The sequence below is a fragment of the Pholcus phalangioides genome, unplaced genomic scaffold (assembly GCF_987345545.1).
Source record: "Pholcus phalangioides strain wild (caught in Gottingen) unplaced genomic scaffold, Ppha-v1.0 ptg000017l_1, whole genome shotgun sequence".
Lineage (NCBI taxonomy): Eukaryota > Metazoa > Arthropoda > Arachnida > Araneae > Pholcidae > Pholcus > Pholcus phalangioides.
The window spans coordinates 62555330-62568246 of NW_028301610.1; the positions used below are offsets into that span (position 1 = coordinate 62555330).

The window sequence follows — 12917 nt, forward strand, 5'->3', positions numbered from 1 at the left end:
TGTGTTTGTCGTCGTGCAGAGCTTTCTCCAGGATTCGATCCGAGTACGTTTAACCAACCGTTTGAAATTGGCGCGAAGTTGTCGCAGGGAGAGAGTTTCTTCCGTCGTGTCTTGTTGGCGCCTTTTGCATCTGGAGATGCGCCTCTCCAGGGCTCTGATGGCCCTTTTCTCTGTCGAAAGTTGGGGGGACCACCAGCGTATGCCCTGCGTGAAGGTTGGGGGTTACTTGATTCCGAGAGTGGATGCGCAGGACGCTTGAAGAGCAGAAACCAGCGTGGTAACGTGCGTGTCGAGATCCGCTTTTGTGGAGATGAGGGGCAATTCCCGGCAGAGTTGATTGAGTGCTGCAGGGAGATGAGCGCGGAGTCTGAGCAGGCATCGTTGCGTGTCTTTATACCGGATAGGTCCTGGCAGGTTCTGTTGAAGATGGCGATCGTGGACGTGAATGTCGATGTACTTGTGGCTGGAAAGGGATTTATTCCTTGTGTCCACGGCCCACTTCGTGCGATCAAAGATATGCTTGGAACTTGTGAATGCGATATCTGGCCAGCCGGAGCCCGTTCCATGCGTGTATGTGGCAGGTGAAGAGGGGTCATTCAGCAGGAAAAGGTCAAAAGACGACAGGAAATCCAAGACTTTTCTGCCCCTGTCATCTTGATTTCTATAACCCCAGACAGGGCTGTGGGCGTTGAGGTCTGTAGCAAAGATAGTGTCTGCCGGGCCTGCTGCCTGGATGAGAGAGTCCAGTTCGGCAATGGACGCGTCAATGTCCGCTAATGGCGAACAGTATGCCGAGCAGAGGACCACCGTAGAGGATGGGAGGGACAACTTGATGGCAACTGCCCCTTGGCTGTGGAACAGGAAAATGGGGGAAAAGGACTGGTTGATTTGGATGATTGCCGCTTTTGCGTTTCGGGACTGCCAGTAACGCCAGTTATTGGGGCAGTCCACTCTGTGGTGCAGTAGGGCTGGCTCTTGCACAAGGAGGAAGTCGTATTCATGTTTCCTGGCGTGGACGTAGGCGTTGGAGGTGGCGGCATGTGCCTTGTCCAGATTGATCTGTAGGATCTTAAGGCCTCTCCCAGAAAGCGAGGAAGGGTCCAGTAGGGAGTCTGAGTCAGAGTTTGAGGAAGAAGTTGTTGATGAAGACATATAATGGCTGGGAGGAGAACAGAAAAAAGTTAGGCAATGTAGATGTTATGCTTAAGCTTAAAGTTGTTTGATATCTCCTGTACCACTTGGCGACGGAATGTTGTGGTCTGTCCCGTGATGGTGATGCCACTTGAGGTAAGTTTAGCAGCGACTAGTGGTTTGGCTTCCAGCGAAATGATGTTGGAAAGGAGGATTTGCTCCATGAGGTCGTCGTAAACCTTCCTATTGGTGCCCTGTTCCGGGGAGAAGAAGTATGCCTGGAGGGCCCACTGCCTGGAGAAGTGCGAGGTTTGATGGGCGTTGCCCACTGCCCTTGCATACGTGGTATAGCGAGGAGGATCCATTGTAAAAGACTGTTGGGGGCGGCTGTTCAGATGCGGGGCGCTGGAGGGGTGGTCAGTAATGCGAGGGCGGTCCCTCTGGAATTGCGTCGCTCTGGTTGGTTTCGGGCGCTGCCCATGCGTGGGTGTTGTTCGGGCCCAGTCGTTGCCTCTCACCATGTTGGGGCGCCGGTTGAGGTCAATAGTCCGCTCCTGTTGCTGACGCCTTCGATCAGGGTGCTGACGAAGGTTCTGTTCTTGATGAGGGGTTGCCGTGTATCTATTGCGAATGGGGGGGTTCCGAGGGCAGGTCGAGGGGTGTTCCTTCAGGTATCTGGGCGTTTCGAAGTGGACGTGGCGGGATCGCTTTGGCGCATGACGCTGTCGACGACGGAACTTTTGGCTGGTGACCTCGGTCCAAGGGTTCTCCCTTCGGTATTGTAAATCCGGTGCCGATCTATCGGCCAGTTCCAAAAGTCTCAGTTGAAAGGCGGTCGGCTGAGGTAACACATGGCCCTGTGTACTCGCTGGGGGATTGTCCTGTCTTGTCGTGTCCGCGGCTCTGTTGGAGGTCTCGTCCGCTGCTGTCGCTTGCATGATTGTCGGCCCTCTAGTGGTGTCCGCAAATTCCGGGGGGGGGAGGGATGGGTGCATCGTCCTCGTACGCCACTGCCGAGTCCGCTGGAGGGTTCAAGGCGTCCTGTGGAGGCGTGCCAGTTTTCTCCAGAAGTCCCAGGGCCCGGTTTTCTCGCAAGGGGGGCGTAGGGTGCATAGTTGATACGTTGCGGCCCCTAATGTGATTTCGTTGCGGTCTCTGAGGTCTGGGTGATGGAACGTTTTCCTTGAGGGTGTTATCCTGTAGGCGGGTGGCAGCACTGAAGATTCCATCTCCTTCCATGATGTCCTGGATAGTTCTTTCCCTTATTTCGTCTGTCTGGGTCTGTTGGTTGCGCTTGTACTCTTTCGGGCGGGCGCCAGAGTTCATTGACGTTGGCGAGGTGGCGTAGTACCCTGTTCCGGCAGGCGGTGTCGCTGAGCTCGTGGGGACAGGCATCTGGTCCGCCTTGTCGGCCCACAGAGCGAGGATATCTAAGTGCCGGAGGGCAGTCTTCCTATGGGCTGAGGGGACGCCGTAGCGGAGATACTTCCCCTTCCCTGAAGCGTGCAAGACAATCTCCCTGACTTCTTGGATGATATCCGAGACGTTGATCAGCGTACGGCGCGTAGGGGAGGTCGCAATCTGATCTGGGCCCGGCTTGGGAGCGTCAGAGTTCGCAGTGATTTTCGATTGCCCATTATGCCTTTCCAGGGGGGTAATTGGGTCAGCTGGCAGCGTTGTCCGGCGTGTTCGTGCCATATCTCTGGGGCTGGGGGCGTTCGCTGCAGGGGGATCTATGTGGGGGAGCGTGTGACGACGAGGGGGGGGAGTCCACCGGGGGGGATCAAAGTCTTCTCCGGAGTCCGTAGCGGAGTACGGGATTCCCAGGTTGTTGTCCAGGGCTCTCCTTCTCTAGGCTTTCTTGCCTAGACTCTCGCCCCTTAGACTCCCGGCGGCGGGGGAGCATGACGGGTCTTCGTGTATCTTTGCTGCAAGGAAGTCGATGACGAGGCTTCCTGCGGGGGGGGCAGACACATGCTTGGCTGTGCGAACGCGCAATGTGGGCGGGGAAAAAGATGACGAGTGTTCGTGAGTTTCTCCTTCTGATAGTTCTTCGTCGTGAATGTCGAGCGGCGAAACGAAGAACGAGCTCACATCCCCAGTGGGCGTTGTTGGTGAAGCTGATTCCTTCTGGGGTCCGCCCCTTGGGTCGTTCGACGACTCCCGAGGCTCGTGAGACCGGGCCTCGACCTTACTCTGGGTCTCGGAGGTCGCAGGCGCTTGGGAAGTGTTGGGGGGCCGGGACAGGATGTCCTCCATGGCTGTTGAGACAACGGCGGCCACGTCTTACGCATGTCAGACAGCAAACATTTTAGTTAGCAGTTTCCTTCATGCATCAGTATTTGATAAATAATTGTGTAAAACATATTTCCCGTCCTGACGGTGGTGCCATGGCTTAGTTGGTTAAAGCGCCTGTCTAGTAAACAGGAGATCGTGGGTTCGAATCCCGCCGGCGCCTTCCAAGAGTAACGCATGTCAGACAGCAAACGTTTTAGTTGGCAGTTTCCTTCATGCATCAGTATTTGATAAATAATTGTGTAAAATACTTTTCCCGTCTTAATGGTGGTGCCGTGGCTTAGTTGGTTAAAGCGCCTGTCTAGTAAACAGGAGATCGTGGGTTCGAATCCCGCCGGCGCCTTCCAAGAATAACGCATGTCAAATAGCAACCGTTTTAATTGCCAGTTTCCTTCATGCATCAGTATTTAATAAATAATTGTATAAAACATTTTTCCCCTTTCAAGGGTGGTGCCATGGCTCTGTTGGTTAAAGCGCCTGTCTAGTAAACAGAATATCGTGGGTTCGATTCCTACCAAGAAAAACGCATGTCAAACAGCAAACATTTTAGTTAGCAGTTTGCTTCATGCATCAGTATTTGATAAATAATTGCGTAAAACATTTTTCCCGCCTTAATGGTGGTGCCGTGGCTTAGTTGGTTAAAGCGCTTGTCTAGTAAACAGGAAATCGTGGGTTCGAATCCCGCCGGCGCCTTCCAAGAGTAACGCATGTCTGAGAGCTAACGTTTTAGTTGGCAGTTTCCTTCATGCATCAGTATTTGATAAATAATTGTGTAAAACATTTTTCCCGTCTCCAGAGTGGTGCCGTGGCTTAGTTGGTTAAAGCGCCTGTCTAATAAACAGGAGATCGTGGGTTCGAATCCCGCCGGCGATTTCCAAGAGTAAGGGTACGTCCGTAGTGAACCGCTTCTCGCTACTCGCTTTATCGCGGCTAAAAATAGATCGTGAAAACTCATTGGGGCGGCCATAGTGCGCCCGCCTACCTGCTTTTACCGGCTGAAACTGATTTTACCCGCTTTAACCGGAATGAATTGTTATTTCTTTTTCTCGCTTGGCCGGCTCACCGCTTGCACTTTAAAACGGATACTTTCCTCTGTGTTCGTTTTATAGTGGAATAGTAAATCGACGGAGTTTTTGTAACGATTAATTATCGTTATTACTAATCGTTGATTAATTATGACATAATAAAAGCAAAATCGTTAATCATTAAGTAATTAAGGAAAATTAACAATTATAGTGAATCCAATTGGAGTTTTTGTGAGAATTAATTATTGTCAATACTAATCGTTAACTAGTTATGGCATAATATAAGCGAAATCGGTTATTAATTAAGGATCATCAATGGTAATACTGAATCCAACGGAGTTTTATGACGAATAATTATTGTTAATACTAATCGTTAACTAGATATGACATAATAAAAGGGATATCGTTGATTAATCATTAATTACGGTTAATTAACGATTATACTGAATCCAACGGAGTTTTTGTGACGGATAATTGTTGCTAATACTAATCGTTAATTAGTTATGACATAATAAGCGAAATCGTTAATTAATTAAGAATCATTAATGATCATACTAAATCCAACGGAGTTTTTATGACGCCTAATTATTGTTAATACTAATCGTTAATTAGTTGACGTAATAAAAACGATATCGTTAATTAATCGAAATACCGTTGGATTTCGTTTTAGCGTTAATTAACTCATAAGATAATTAGTTAATTAACTAATTAAGTTGATTAACTAATTAACGATTAACTGATCGATAATTAACTAATCAACTAATAACGATAAAACTGAACTGGCCGATAATTAGTTTAACTAATTAACGGCAAAATCCGTTGGATTTCGTTTTAGAGTTAATTAACTAATTAACGCTAAAACGAAATCCAACAAATTTTGCCGTTAATTAGTTGATTAACTAATTATCGGCCAGTTCAGTTTTATCGTTATTAGTTGATTATCGATCATGATTTAGTTTTATCATTAATATAAACTAATTAACGATAAAACTAAATCAAACGGAATTTTGTAACGATTAATTCTCGTTTTTTTAATCGAAAATTTGTTGTGGCACTAAAAGCGAAATCGCTGATTTATCATCAATTAATTAATTAACTATTATTAGCGATTGCACTAAACCTATAGCAACTTCAAGGCGAGTCCTATTCATTTCATGTGCATTCGTCATTCTTTCATGTTTAATTTTATGATAAATATTTTTTGTTGTCAACAAAAACACAATAGATCCCCACGTGATAGTTCCACGATGCCAACTGCTCATGCAAGCAGACGCTCCCGCGAGCGGTGCACTATAACCACCACCGGCTAGAATCGCGAGGGATCATCTCGCCTTCTACAACTGCCGCGGTTTAAGCAATAAAGCGAGAAGCGGGAAGCGGTGTACTATGGACGTACCCTAACGCATGACAGACAGCAAACGTCTTAGTTGGCAGTTTACTTCATGCATCAGTATTTAATAAATAATTGTGTAAAACGTATTTCCCGACTCATGGGTGGTGCCGTGGCTTAGTTGGTTAAAGCGCTTGTCTAGTAAACAGGAGATCGTGGGTTCGAATCCCGCCGGCGCCTTCCAAGAGTAACGCATGTCTGAGAGCTAACGTTTTAGTTGGCAGTTTCCTTCATGCATCAGTATTTGATAAATAATTGTGTAAAACATTTTTCCCGTCTCCAGAGTGGTGCCGTGGCTTAGTTGGTTAAAGCGCTTGTCTAGTAAACAGGAAATCGTGGGTTCGAATCCCGCCGGCGCCTTCCAAGAGTAACGCATGTCTGAGAGCTAACGTTTAAGTTGGCAGTTTCCTTCATGCATCAGTATTTGATAAATAATTGTGTAAAACATTTTTCCCGTCTCCAGAGTGGTGCCGTGGCTTAGTTGGTTAAAGCGCCTGTCTAATAAACAGGAGATCGTGGGTTCGAATCCCGCCGGCGATTTCCAAGAGTAACGCATGTCTGAGAGCTAACGTTTTAGTTAGCAGTTTCCTTCATGCATCAGTATTTGATAAATAATTGTGTAAAACATTTTTCCAGTCTTTATGGTGGTGCTGTGGCTTAGTTGGTTAAAGCGCCTGTCTAGTAAACCGCAGATCGTGCGTTCAGAATCCTCCAGCGCCTTCCAAGAATAACGCTGTCAAATAGCAACAGTTTTAATTGGCAGTTTCCTTCATCCATCAGTATCTGATAAATAATTGTGTAAAACATTTTTCCAACCTGAAGGGTGGTGCCATGGCTTAGTTGGTTAAAGCGCCTGTTTAGTAAACAGGAGATCGTGGGTTCGAATCCCGACGGCGCCTTCTGAGGATAACGAATGTCAGACAGCAAACGTATTAGTTGGCAGTTTCATTCATGCATCAGTATTTAATAAATAATTGTGTAAAACGTATTTCCCGACTCATGGGTGGTGCCGTGGCTTAGTTGGTTAAAGCGCTTGTCTAGTAAACAGGAGATCGTGGGTTCGAATCCCGCCGGCGCCTTCCAAGAGTAACGCATGTCTGAGAGCTAACGTTTTAGTTGGCAGTTTCCTTCATGCATCTGTATTTAATAAATAATTATGTAAAACATTTTTCCCGGCTCAGTGGTGGTGCCGTGGCTTAGTTGGTTAAAGCGCCTGTCTAGTAAACAGGAGATCGTGGGTTCAAATCCCGCCGGCGCCTTCCAAGAGTAACGCATGTCAAATATCAACCGTTTTAATTGGCAGTTTCCTTCATGCATCAGTATTTAATAAATAATTGTATAAAACATTTTTCCTATTTCAAGGGTGGTGCCGTGGCTCTGTTGGTTAAAGCGTCTGTCTAGTAAACAGAATACCGTGGGTTCGATTCCTACCAAGAAAAACTCATGTCAGACAGCAAACACTTTAGTTAGCAGTTTCCTTCATAAATCAGTATTTGATAAATAATTGTGTAAAACATTTTTCCCGTCTCAAGGGTGATGCCGTGGCTCTGTTGGTTAAAGCGTCTGTCTAGTAAACAGAATACCGTGGGTTCGATTCCTACCAAGAAAAACGCATGTCAGACAGCAAACACTTTAGTTAGCAGTTTCCTTCATGCATCAGTATTTGATAAATAATTGTGTAAAACATTTTTTCCGGTCTCAAAAGTAGTGCCGTGGCTTAGTTGGTTAAAGCGCCTGTGTAGTAAACAGGAGATCGTGTGTTCGAATCCCACCTTCGCCTCCTAAGAATAACGCATGTCTAATATCAACCGTTTTAATTGGCAGTTTCCTTCATGCATCAGTATTTGATAAATAATTGTGTAAAACATTTTTCCCGTCTACAGAGTGGTGCCGTGGCTTAGTTGGTTAAAGCGCCTGTCTAGTAAACAGGAGATCGTGGGTTCGAATTCCACCGGCGCCTTCCAAAAATAACGCATGTCAGACAGCAAACGTTTTATTTGGCAGTTTCCTTCATGCATCAGTATTTGATAAATAATTGTGTAAAACATTTTTCCGGTCTTAATGGTGGTGCCGTGGCTTAGTTGGTTAAAGCCCCTGTTTAGTAAACAGGAGATCGTGGGTTCGAATCCCGACGGCGCCTTCTGAGGATAACGCATGTCAGACAGCAAACGTATTAGTTGGCAGTTTCCTTCATGCATCAGTATTTGATAAATAATTGTGTAAAACATTTTTCCCGTTATTGATGGTGCCGTGGCTTAGTTGGTTAAAGCGCCTGTCTAGTAAACAGGAGATCGTGGGTTCGAATTCCACCGGCGCCTTCCAAGAATAACGCATGTCAGACAGCAAACGTTTTATTTGGCAGTTTCCTTCATGCATCAGTATTTGATAAATATTTGTCTAAAACATTTTTCCCGTCTTAATGGTGGTGCCGTGGCTTAGTTGGTTAAAGACCCTGTCTGGTAAACAGGAGATCGTGGGTTCGAATCCCGCCGGCGCCTTTCAAGAATAACGCATGTCAAACAGCAAACGTTTTATTTGGCAGTTTCCTTCATGCATCAGTATTTGATAAATAATTGTGTAAAACATTTTTGCCGTCTCAAGGGTGGTGGCGTGGCTTAGTTGGTTAAAGCGCCTGTGTAGTAAACAGGAGATCGTGGGTTCGTATCCCACCTGCGCCTTCTAAGAATAACGCACGTCAAATATCAACCGTTTTAATTGCCAGTTTCCTTCATGCATCTGTATTTAATAAATAATTATGTAAAACGTTTTTCCCGGTTCAATGGTGGTGCCGTGGCTTAGTTGGTTAAAGCGCCTGTCTAGTAAACAGGAGATCGTGGGTTCGAATTCCACCTGCGCCTTCCAAGAATAACGCATGTCAAATAGCAACCGTATTAATTGCCAGTTTCCTTCATGCATCTGTATTTAATAAATAATTATGTAAAACATTTTTCCCGGAATCAATGGTGGTGCCGTGGCTTAGTTGGTTAAAGCGCCTGTCTAGTAAACAGGAAATCGTGGGTTCGAATCCCGCCGGCGCCTTCCAAGAGTAACGCATGTCAAATGTCAACCGCTTTAATTGGCAGTTTCCTTCATGCATCAGTATTTAATAAATAATTGTATAAAACATTTTTGCCCTTTCGGGGGTGGTGCCGTGGCTCTGTTGGTTAAAGCGCCTGTCTAGTGAACAGAAGATCGTGGGTTCGATTCCTACCAAGAAAAACGCATGTCAGACAGCAAACATTTTAGTTAGCAGTTTCCTTCATGCATCAGTATTTGATAAATAATTGTGTAAAACATTTTTCCCGTCCTGGCGGTGGTGCCGTGGGTTAGTTGGTTAAAGCGCCTTTCTAGTGAACAGAATACCGTGGGTTCGATTCCTACCAAGAAAAACGCATGTCAGACAGCAAACATTTTAGTTAGCAGTTTCCTTCATGCATCAGTATTTGATAAATAATTGTGTAGAACATTTTTCGCGTCTTAAAAGTGGTGCCGTGGCTTAGTTGGTTAAAGCGCCTGTGTAGTAAACAGGAGGTCGTGGGTTCGTATCCCACCTGCGCCTTCCAAGAATAACGCATGTCAAATATCAACCGTTTTAATTGGCAGTTTCCTTCATGCATCAGTATTTAATAAATAATTGTATAAAACATTTTTGCCCTTTCAAGGGTGGTGCCGTGGCTCTGTTGGTTAAAGCGCCTGTCAAGTGAACAGAAGATCGTGGGTTCGACTCCTACCAAGCAAAACGCATGTCAGACAGCAAACACTTTAGTTAGCAGTTTCCTTCATAAATCAGTATTTGATAAATAATTGTGTAAAACATTTTTCCCGTCTCAAGGGTGATGCCGTGGCTCTGTTGGTTAAAGCGCCTGTCTAGTAAACAGAATACAGTGGGTTCGATTCCTACCAAGAAAAACGCATGTCAGACAGCAAACATTTTAGTTAGCAGTTTCCTTCATGCATCAGTATTTGATAAATAATTGTGTAAAACATTTTTCCCGTCTACAGAGTGGTGCCGTGGCTTAGTTGGTTAAAGCGCCTGTCTAGTAAACAGGAGATCGTGGGTTCGAATTCCACCGGCGCCTTCCAAAAATAACGCATGTCAGACAGCAATCGTTTTATTTGGCAGTTTCCTTCATGCATCAGTATTTGATAAATAATTGTGTAAAACATTTTTCCGGTCTTAATGGTGGTGCCGTGGCTTAGTTGGTTAAAGCGCCTGTCTGGTAAACAGGAAATCGTGGGTTCGAATCCCGCCGGCGCCTTCCAAGAGTAACGCATGTCTGAGAGCTAACGTTTTAGTTGGCAGTTTCCTTCATGAATCAGTATTTGATAAATAATTGTGTAAAACATTTTTCCAACCTGAAGGGTGGTGCCGTGGCTTAGTTGGTTAAAGCCCCTGTTTAGTAAACAGGAGATCGTGGGTTCGAATGCCGACGGCGCCTTCTGAGGATAACGCATGTCAGACAACAAACGTATTAGTTGGCAGTTTCATTCATGCATCAGTATTTAATAAATAATTGTGTAAAACATATTTCCCGACTCATGGGTGGTGCCGTGGCTTAGTTGGTTAAAGCGCCTGTCTAGTAAACAGGAGATCGTGGGTTCGAATCCCGCCGGCGCCTTCCAAGAATAACGCATGTCAGACAGCAAACGTTTTAGTTGGCAGTTTCCTTCATGCATCAGTATTTAATAAATAATTGTGTAAAACAATTTTCCCGGCTCAAGGGTGGTGCCGTGGCTTAGTTGGTTAAATCGCCTGTCTAGGAAACAGGAGATCGTGGGTTCGATTCCTACCAAGAAAAACGCATGTTAGACCGCAAACGTTTTAGTTGGCAGTTTCCTTCATGCATCAGTATTTGATAAATAATTGTGTAAAACATTTTTCCCGTCTCAAGAGTGGCACCGTGGCTTAGTTGGTTAAAGCACCTGTCTAGTAAACAGGAGATAGATGGGTTTGAATTCCACCGGCGCCTTCCAAGAGTAACGCATGTCAGACAGCAAACGTTTTATTTGGCAGTTTCCTTCATGCATCAGTATTTGATAAATAATAGTGTAAAATATTTTTGCCGTCTCAAGGGTGGTGCCGTGGCTTAGTTGGTTAAATCGCCTGTCTAGTAAACAGGAGATCGTGGGTTCGAATTCCACCGGCGCCTTCCAAGAGTAACGCAAGTCAGACAGCAAACGTTTTATTTGGCAGTTTCCTTCATGCATCAGTATTTGATAAATAATTGTGTAAAACATTTTTCCCGTCTCAAGAGTGGTACCGTGGCTTAGTTGGTTAAAGCACCTGTCTAGTAAACAGGTGATCGTGGGTTCGAATTCCACCGGCGCCTTCCAAGAGTAACGCATGTCAGACAGCAAACGTTTTATTTGGCAGTTTCCTTCATGCATCAGTATTTGATAAATAATAGTGTAAAATATTTTTGCCTCTCAAGGGTGGTGCCGTGGCTTAGTTGGTTAAAACGCCTGTCTAGTAAACAGGAGATCGTGGGTTCGAATCCCGCCGCCGCCTTCCGAGAGTAACGCATGTCAAATAGCAACCGTTTTAATTGCCAGTTTACTTCATGCATCAGTATTTAATAAATAATTATGTAAAACATTTTTCCCGTCTTAATTGTGGTGCCGTGGCTTAGTTGGTTAAAGCGCCTGTCTAGTAAAGAGGAGATCGATGGGTTCGAATCCCGCCGGCGCCTTCCAAGAGTAACGCATGTCAGACAGCAAACGTTTTAGTTGGCAGTTTCCTTCATGCATCAGTATTTGATAAATAATTGTGTAAAACATTTTTCCCGTCTTGATGGTGGTGCCGTGGCTTAGTTGGTTAAAGCGCTTGTCTAGTAAACAGGAGATAGATGGGTTCGAATCCCGCCGGCGCCTTCCAAGAGTAACGCATGTCAGACAGCAAACGTTTTAGTTGGCAGTTTCCTTCATGCATCAGTATTTGATAAATAATTGTGTAAAACATTTTTCCGGTCCTAATTGTGGTGCCGTGGCTTAGTTGGTTAAAGCGCCTGTCTAGTAAACAGGAGATAGATGGGTTCGAATCCCGCCGGCGCCTTCCAAGACTAACGCATGTGAGACAGCAAACGTTTTATTTGGCAGTTTACTTCATGCATCAGTATTTGATAAATAATTGTGTAAAACATTTTTCCCGTCTTAATGGTGGTGCTGTGGCTTAGTTGGTTAAAACGCCTGTCTAGTAAACCGCAGATCGTGGGTTCAAAACCCCCCGGCGCCTTCCAAGAATAACGCTGTCAAATAGCAACAGTTTTAATTGGCAGTTTCCTTCATGCATCAGTATCTGATAAATAATTGTGTAAAACATTTTTCCATCCTGAAGGGTGGTGCCGTGGCTTAGTTGGTTAAAGCGCCTGTCTAGTAAACAGGAGATCGTGGGTTCGAATCCCGACGGCGCCTTCTGAGGATAACGCATGTCAGACAGCAAACGTATTAGTTGGCAGTTTCCTTCATGCATCAGTATTTGATAAATAATTTTGTAAAACATTTTTCCCGTCTTAATGGTGGTCCCGTGGCTTAGTTGGTTAAAGCGCCTGTCTAGTAAATAGGAGATCGTGGGTTCGAATCCCGCCGGCGCCTTCCAAGAGTAAGGGTACGTCCGTAGTGAATCGCTACTCGCTTTATCGCGGCTGAAAAAAGATCGTGAAAACTCATTGGGGCGGCCATAGTGCGCCCGCCTACCTGCTTTTACCGGCTCAAACTGCTTTTACCCGCTTTAACCAGAATGAATTATTATTTCTTTTTCTCGCTTAACCGGCTCACCGCTTGCAGTTTTGAACGGATACTTTCCTCTAAGTGTTCGTTTTATAATGGAATAGTAAATCGACGGAGTTTTTGTAACGATCAATTATCGTTATTACTAATCGTTGATTAATTATGACATAATAAAAGCGAAATCGTTAATCATTAAGGAATTAAAGAAAATTACCAATTATAGTGAATCCAATTGGAGTTTTTGTGACGATTAATTATTAATACTAATCGTTAACTAGATGACATAATAAAAGCAATATCGTTGGTTAATCATTAATTAAGGTTAATTAACGATTATACTGAATCCAACG

The 12917-nt window shown here is 45.0% G+C and overlaps 1 long non-coding RNA gene and 26 other non-coding genes across 27 annotated transcripts in view; 26 read left to right on the plus strand and 1 right to left on the minus strand.

Annotated features, from left to right (window-relative positions):
• The window catches only part of LOC149074486 (uncharacterized), a 66417-nt gene that overhangs the window by 13454 nt on the left and 40046 nt on the right, over positions 1 to 12917 (minus strand). The gene's annotated exons all lie outside the window — the stretch shown is intronic.
• On the plus strand, positions 3516 to 3589 carry TRNAT-AGU (transfer RNA threonine (anticodon AGU)). Its single transcript has one exon. It is a non-coding gene; the product is annotated as a tRNA-Thr (tRNA).
• Positions 3696 to 3769, plus strand: TRNAT-AGU (transfer RNA threonine (anticodon AGU)). Its single transcript has one exon. It is a non-coding gene; the product is annotated as a tRNA-Thr (tRNA).
• Positions 4046 to 4119, plus strand: TRNAT-AGU (transfer RNA threonine (anticodon AGU)). The gene has a single exon. It is a non-coding gene; the product is annotated as a tRNA-Thr (tRNA).
• Positions 5948 to 6021, plus strand: TRNAT-AGU (transfer RNA threonine (anticodon AGU)). The gene has a single exon. It is a non-coding gene; the product is annotated as a tRNA-Thr (tRNA).
• Positions 6128 to 6201, plus strand: TRNAT-AGU (transfer RNA threonine (anticodon AGU)). Its single transcript has one exon. It is a non-coding gene; the product is annotated as a tRNA-Thr (tRNA).
• On the plus strand, positions 6667 to 6740 carry TRNAT-AGU (transfer RNA threonine (anticodon AGU)). Its single transcript has one exon. It is a non-coding gene; the product is annotated as a tRNA-Thr (tRNA).
• Positions 6847 to 6920, plus strand: TRNAT-AGU (transfer RNA threonine (anticodon AGU)). Its single transcript has one exon. It is a non-coding gene; the product is annotated as a tRNA-Thr (tRNA).
• Positions 7027 to 7100, plus strand: TRNAT-AGU (transfer RNA threonine (anticodon AGU)). Its single transcript has one exon. It is a non-coding gene; the product is annotated as a tRNA-Thr (tRNA).
• On the plus strand, positions 7728 to 7801 carry TRNAT-AGU (transfer RNA threonine (anticodon AGU)). Its single transcript has one exon. It is a non-coding gene; the product is annotated as a tRNA-Thr (tRNA).
• Positions 7908 to 7981, plus strand: TRNAT-AGU (transfer RNA threonine (anticodon AGU)). The gene has a single exon. It is a non-coding gene; the product is annotated as a tRNA-Thr (tRNA).
• Positions 8086 to 8159, plus strand: TRNAT-AGU (transfer RNA threonine (anticodon AGU)). The gene has a single exon. It is a non-coding gene; the product is annotated as a tRNA-Thr (tRNA).
• Positions 8266 to 8339, plus strand: TRNAT-GGU (transfer RNA threonine (anticodon GGU)). Its single transcript has one exon. It is a non-coding gene; the product is annotated as a tRNA-Thr (tRNA).
• On the plus strand, positions 8626 to 8699 carry TRNAT-AGU (transfer RNA threonine (anticodon AGU)). The gene has a single exon. It is a non-coding gene; the product is annotated as a tRNA-Thr (tRNA).
• On the plus strand, positions 8807 to 8880 carry TRNAT-AGU (transfer RNA threonine (anticodon AGU)). Its single transcript has one exon. It is a non-coding gene; the product is annotated as a tRNA-Thr (tRNA).
• Positions 9327 to 9400, plus strand: TRNAT-AGU (transfer RNA threonine (anticodon AGU)). Its single transcript has one exon. It is a non-coding gene; the product is annotated as a tRNA-Thr (tRNA).
• On the plus strand, positions 9847 to 9920 carry TRNAT-AGU (transfer RNA threonine (anticodon AGU)). Its single transcript has one exon. It is a non-coding gene; the product is annotated as a tRNA-Thr (tRNA).
• Positions 10027 to 10100, plus strand: TRNAT-GGU (transfer RNA threonine (anticodon GGU)). Its single transcript has one exon. It is a non-coding gene; the product is annotated as a tRNA-Thr (tRNA).
• Positions 10387 to 10460, plus strand: TRNAT-AGU (transfer RNA threonine (anticodon AGU)). The gene has a single exon. It is a non-coding gene; the product is annotated as a tRNA-Thr (tRNA).
• TRNAT-AGU (transfer RNA threonine (anticodon AGU)) lies at positions 10918 to 10991 on the plus strand. Its single transcript has one exon. It is a non-coding gene; the product is annotated as a tRNA-Thr (tRNA).
• Positions 11098 to 11171, plus strand: TRNAT-AGU (transfer RNA threonine (anticodon AGU)). Its single transcript has one exon. It is a non-coding gene; the product is annotated as a tRNA-Thr (tRNA).
• Positions 11277 to 11350, plus strand: TRNAT-AGU (transfer RNA threonine (anticodon AGU)). Its single transcript has one exon. It is a non-coding gene; the product is annotated as a tRNA-Thr (tRNA).
• On the plus strand, positions 11457 to 11531 carry TRNAT-AGU (transfer RNA threonine (anticodon AGU)). Its single transcript has one exon. It is a non-coding gene; the product is annotated as a tRNA-Thr (tRNA).
• Positions 11638 to 11712, plus strand: TRNAT-AGU (transfer RNA threonine (anticodon AGU)). Its single transcript has one exon. It is a non-coding gene; the product is annotated as a tRNA-Thr (tRNA).
• TRNAT-AGU (transfer RNA threonine (anticodon AGU)) lies at positions 11819 to 11893 on the plus strand. The gene has a single exon. It is a non-coding gene; the product is annotated as a tRNA-Thr (tRNA).
• TRNAT-AGU (transfer RNA threonine (anticodon AGU)) lies at positions 12179 to 12252 on the plus strand. Its single transcript has one exon. It is a non-coding gene; the product is annotated as a tRNA-Thr (tRNA).
• TRNAT-AGU (transfer RNA threonine (anticodon AGU)) lies at positions 12359 to 12432 on the plus strand. The gene has a single exon. It is a non-coding gene; the product is annotated as a tRNA-Thr (tRNA).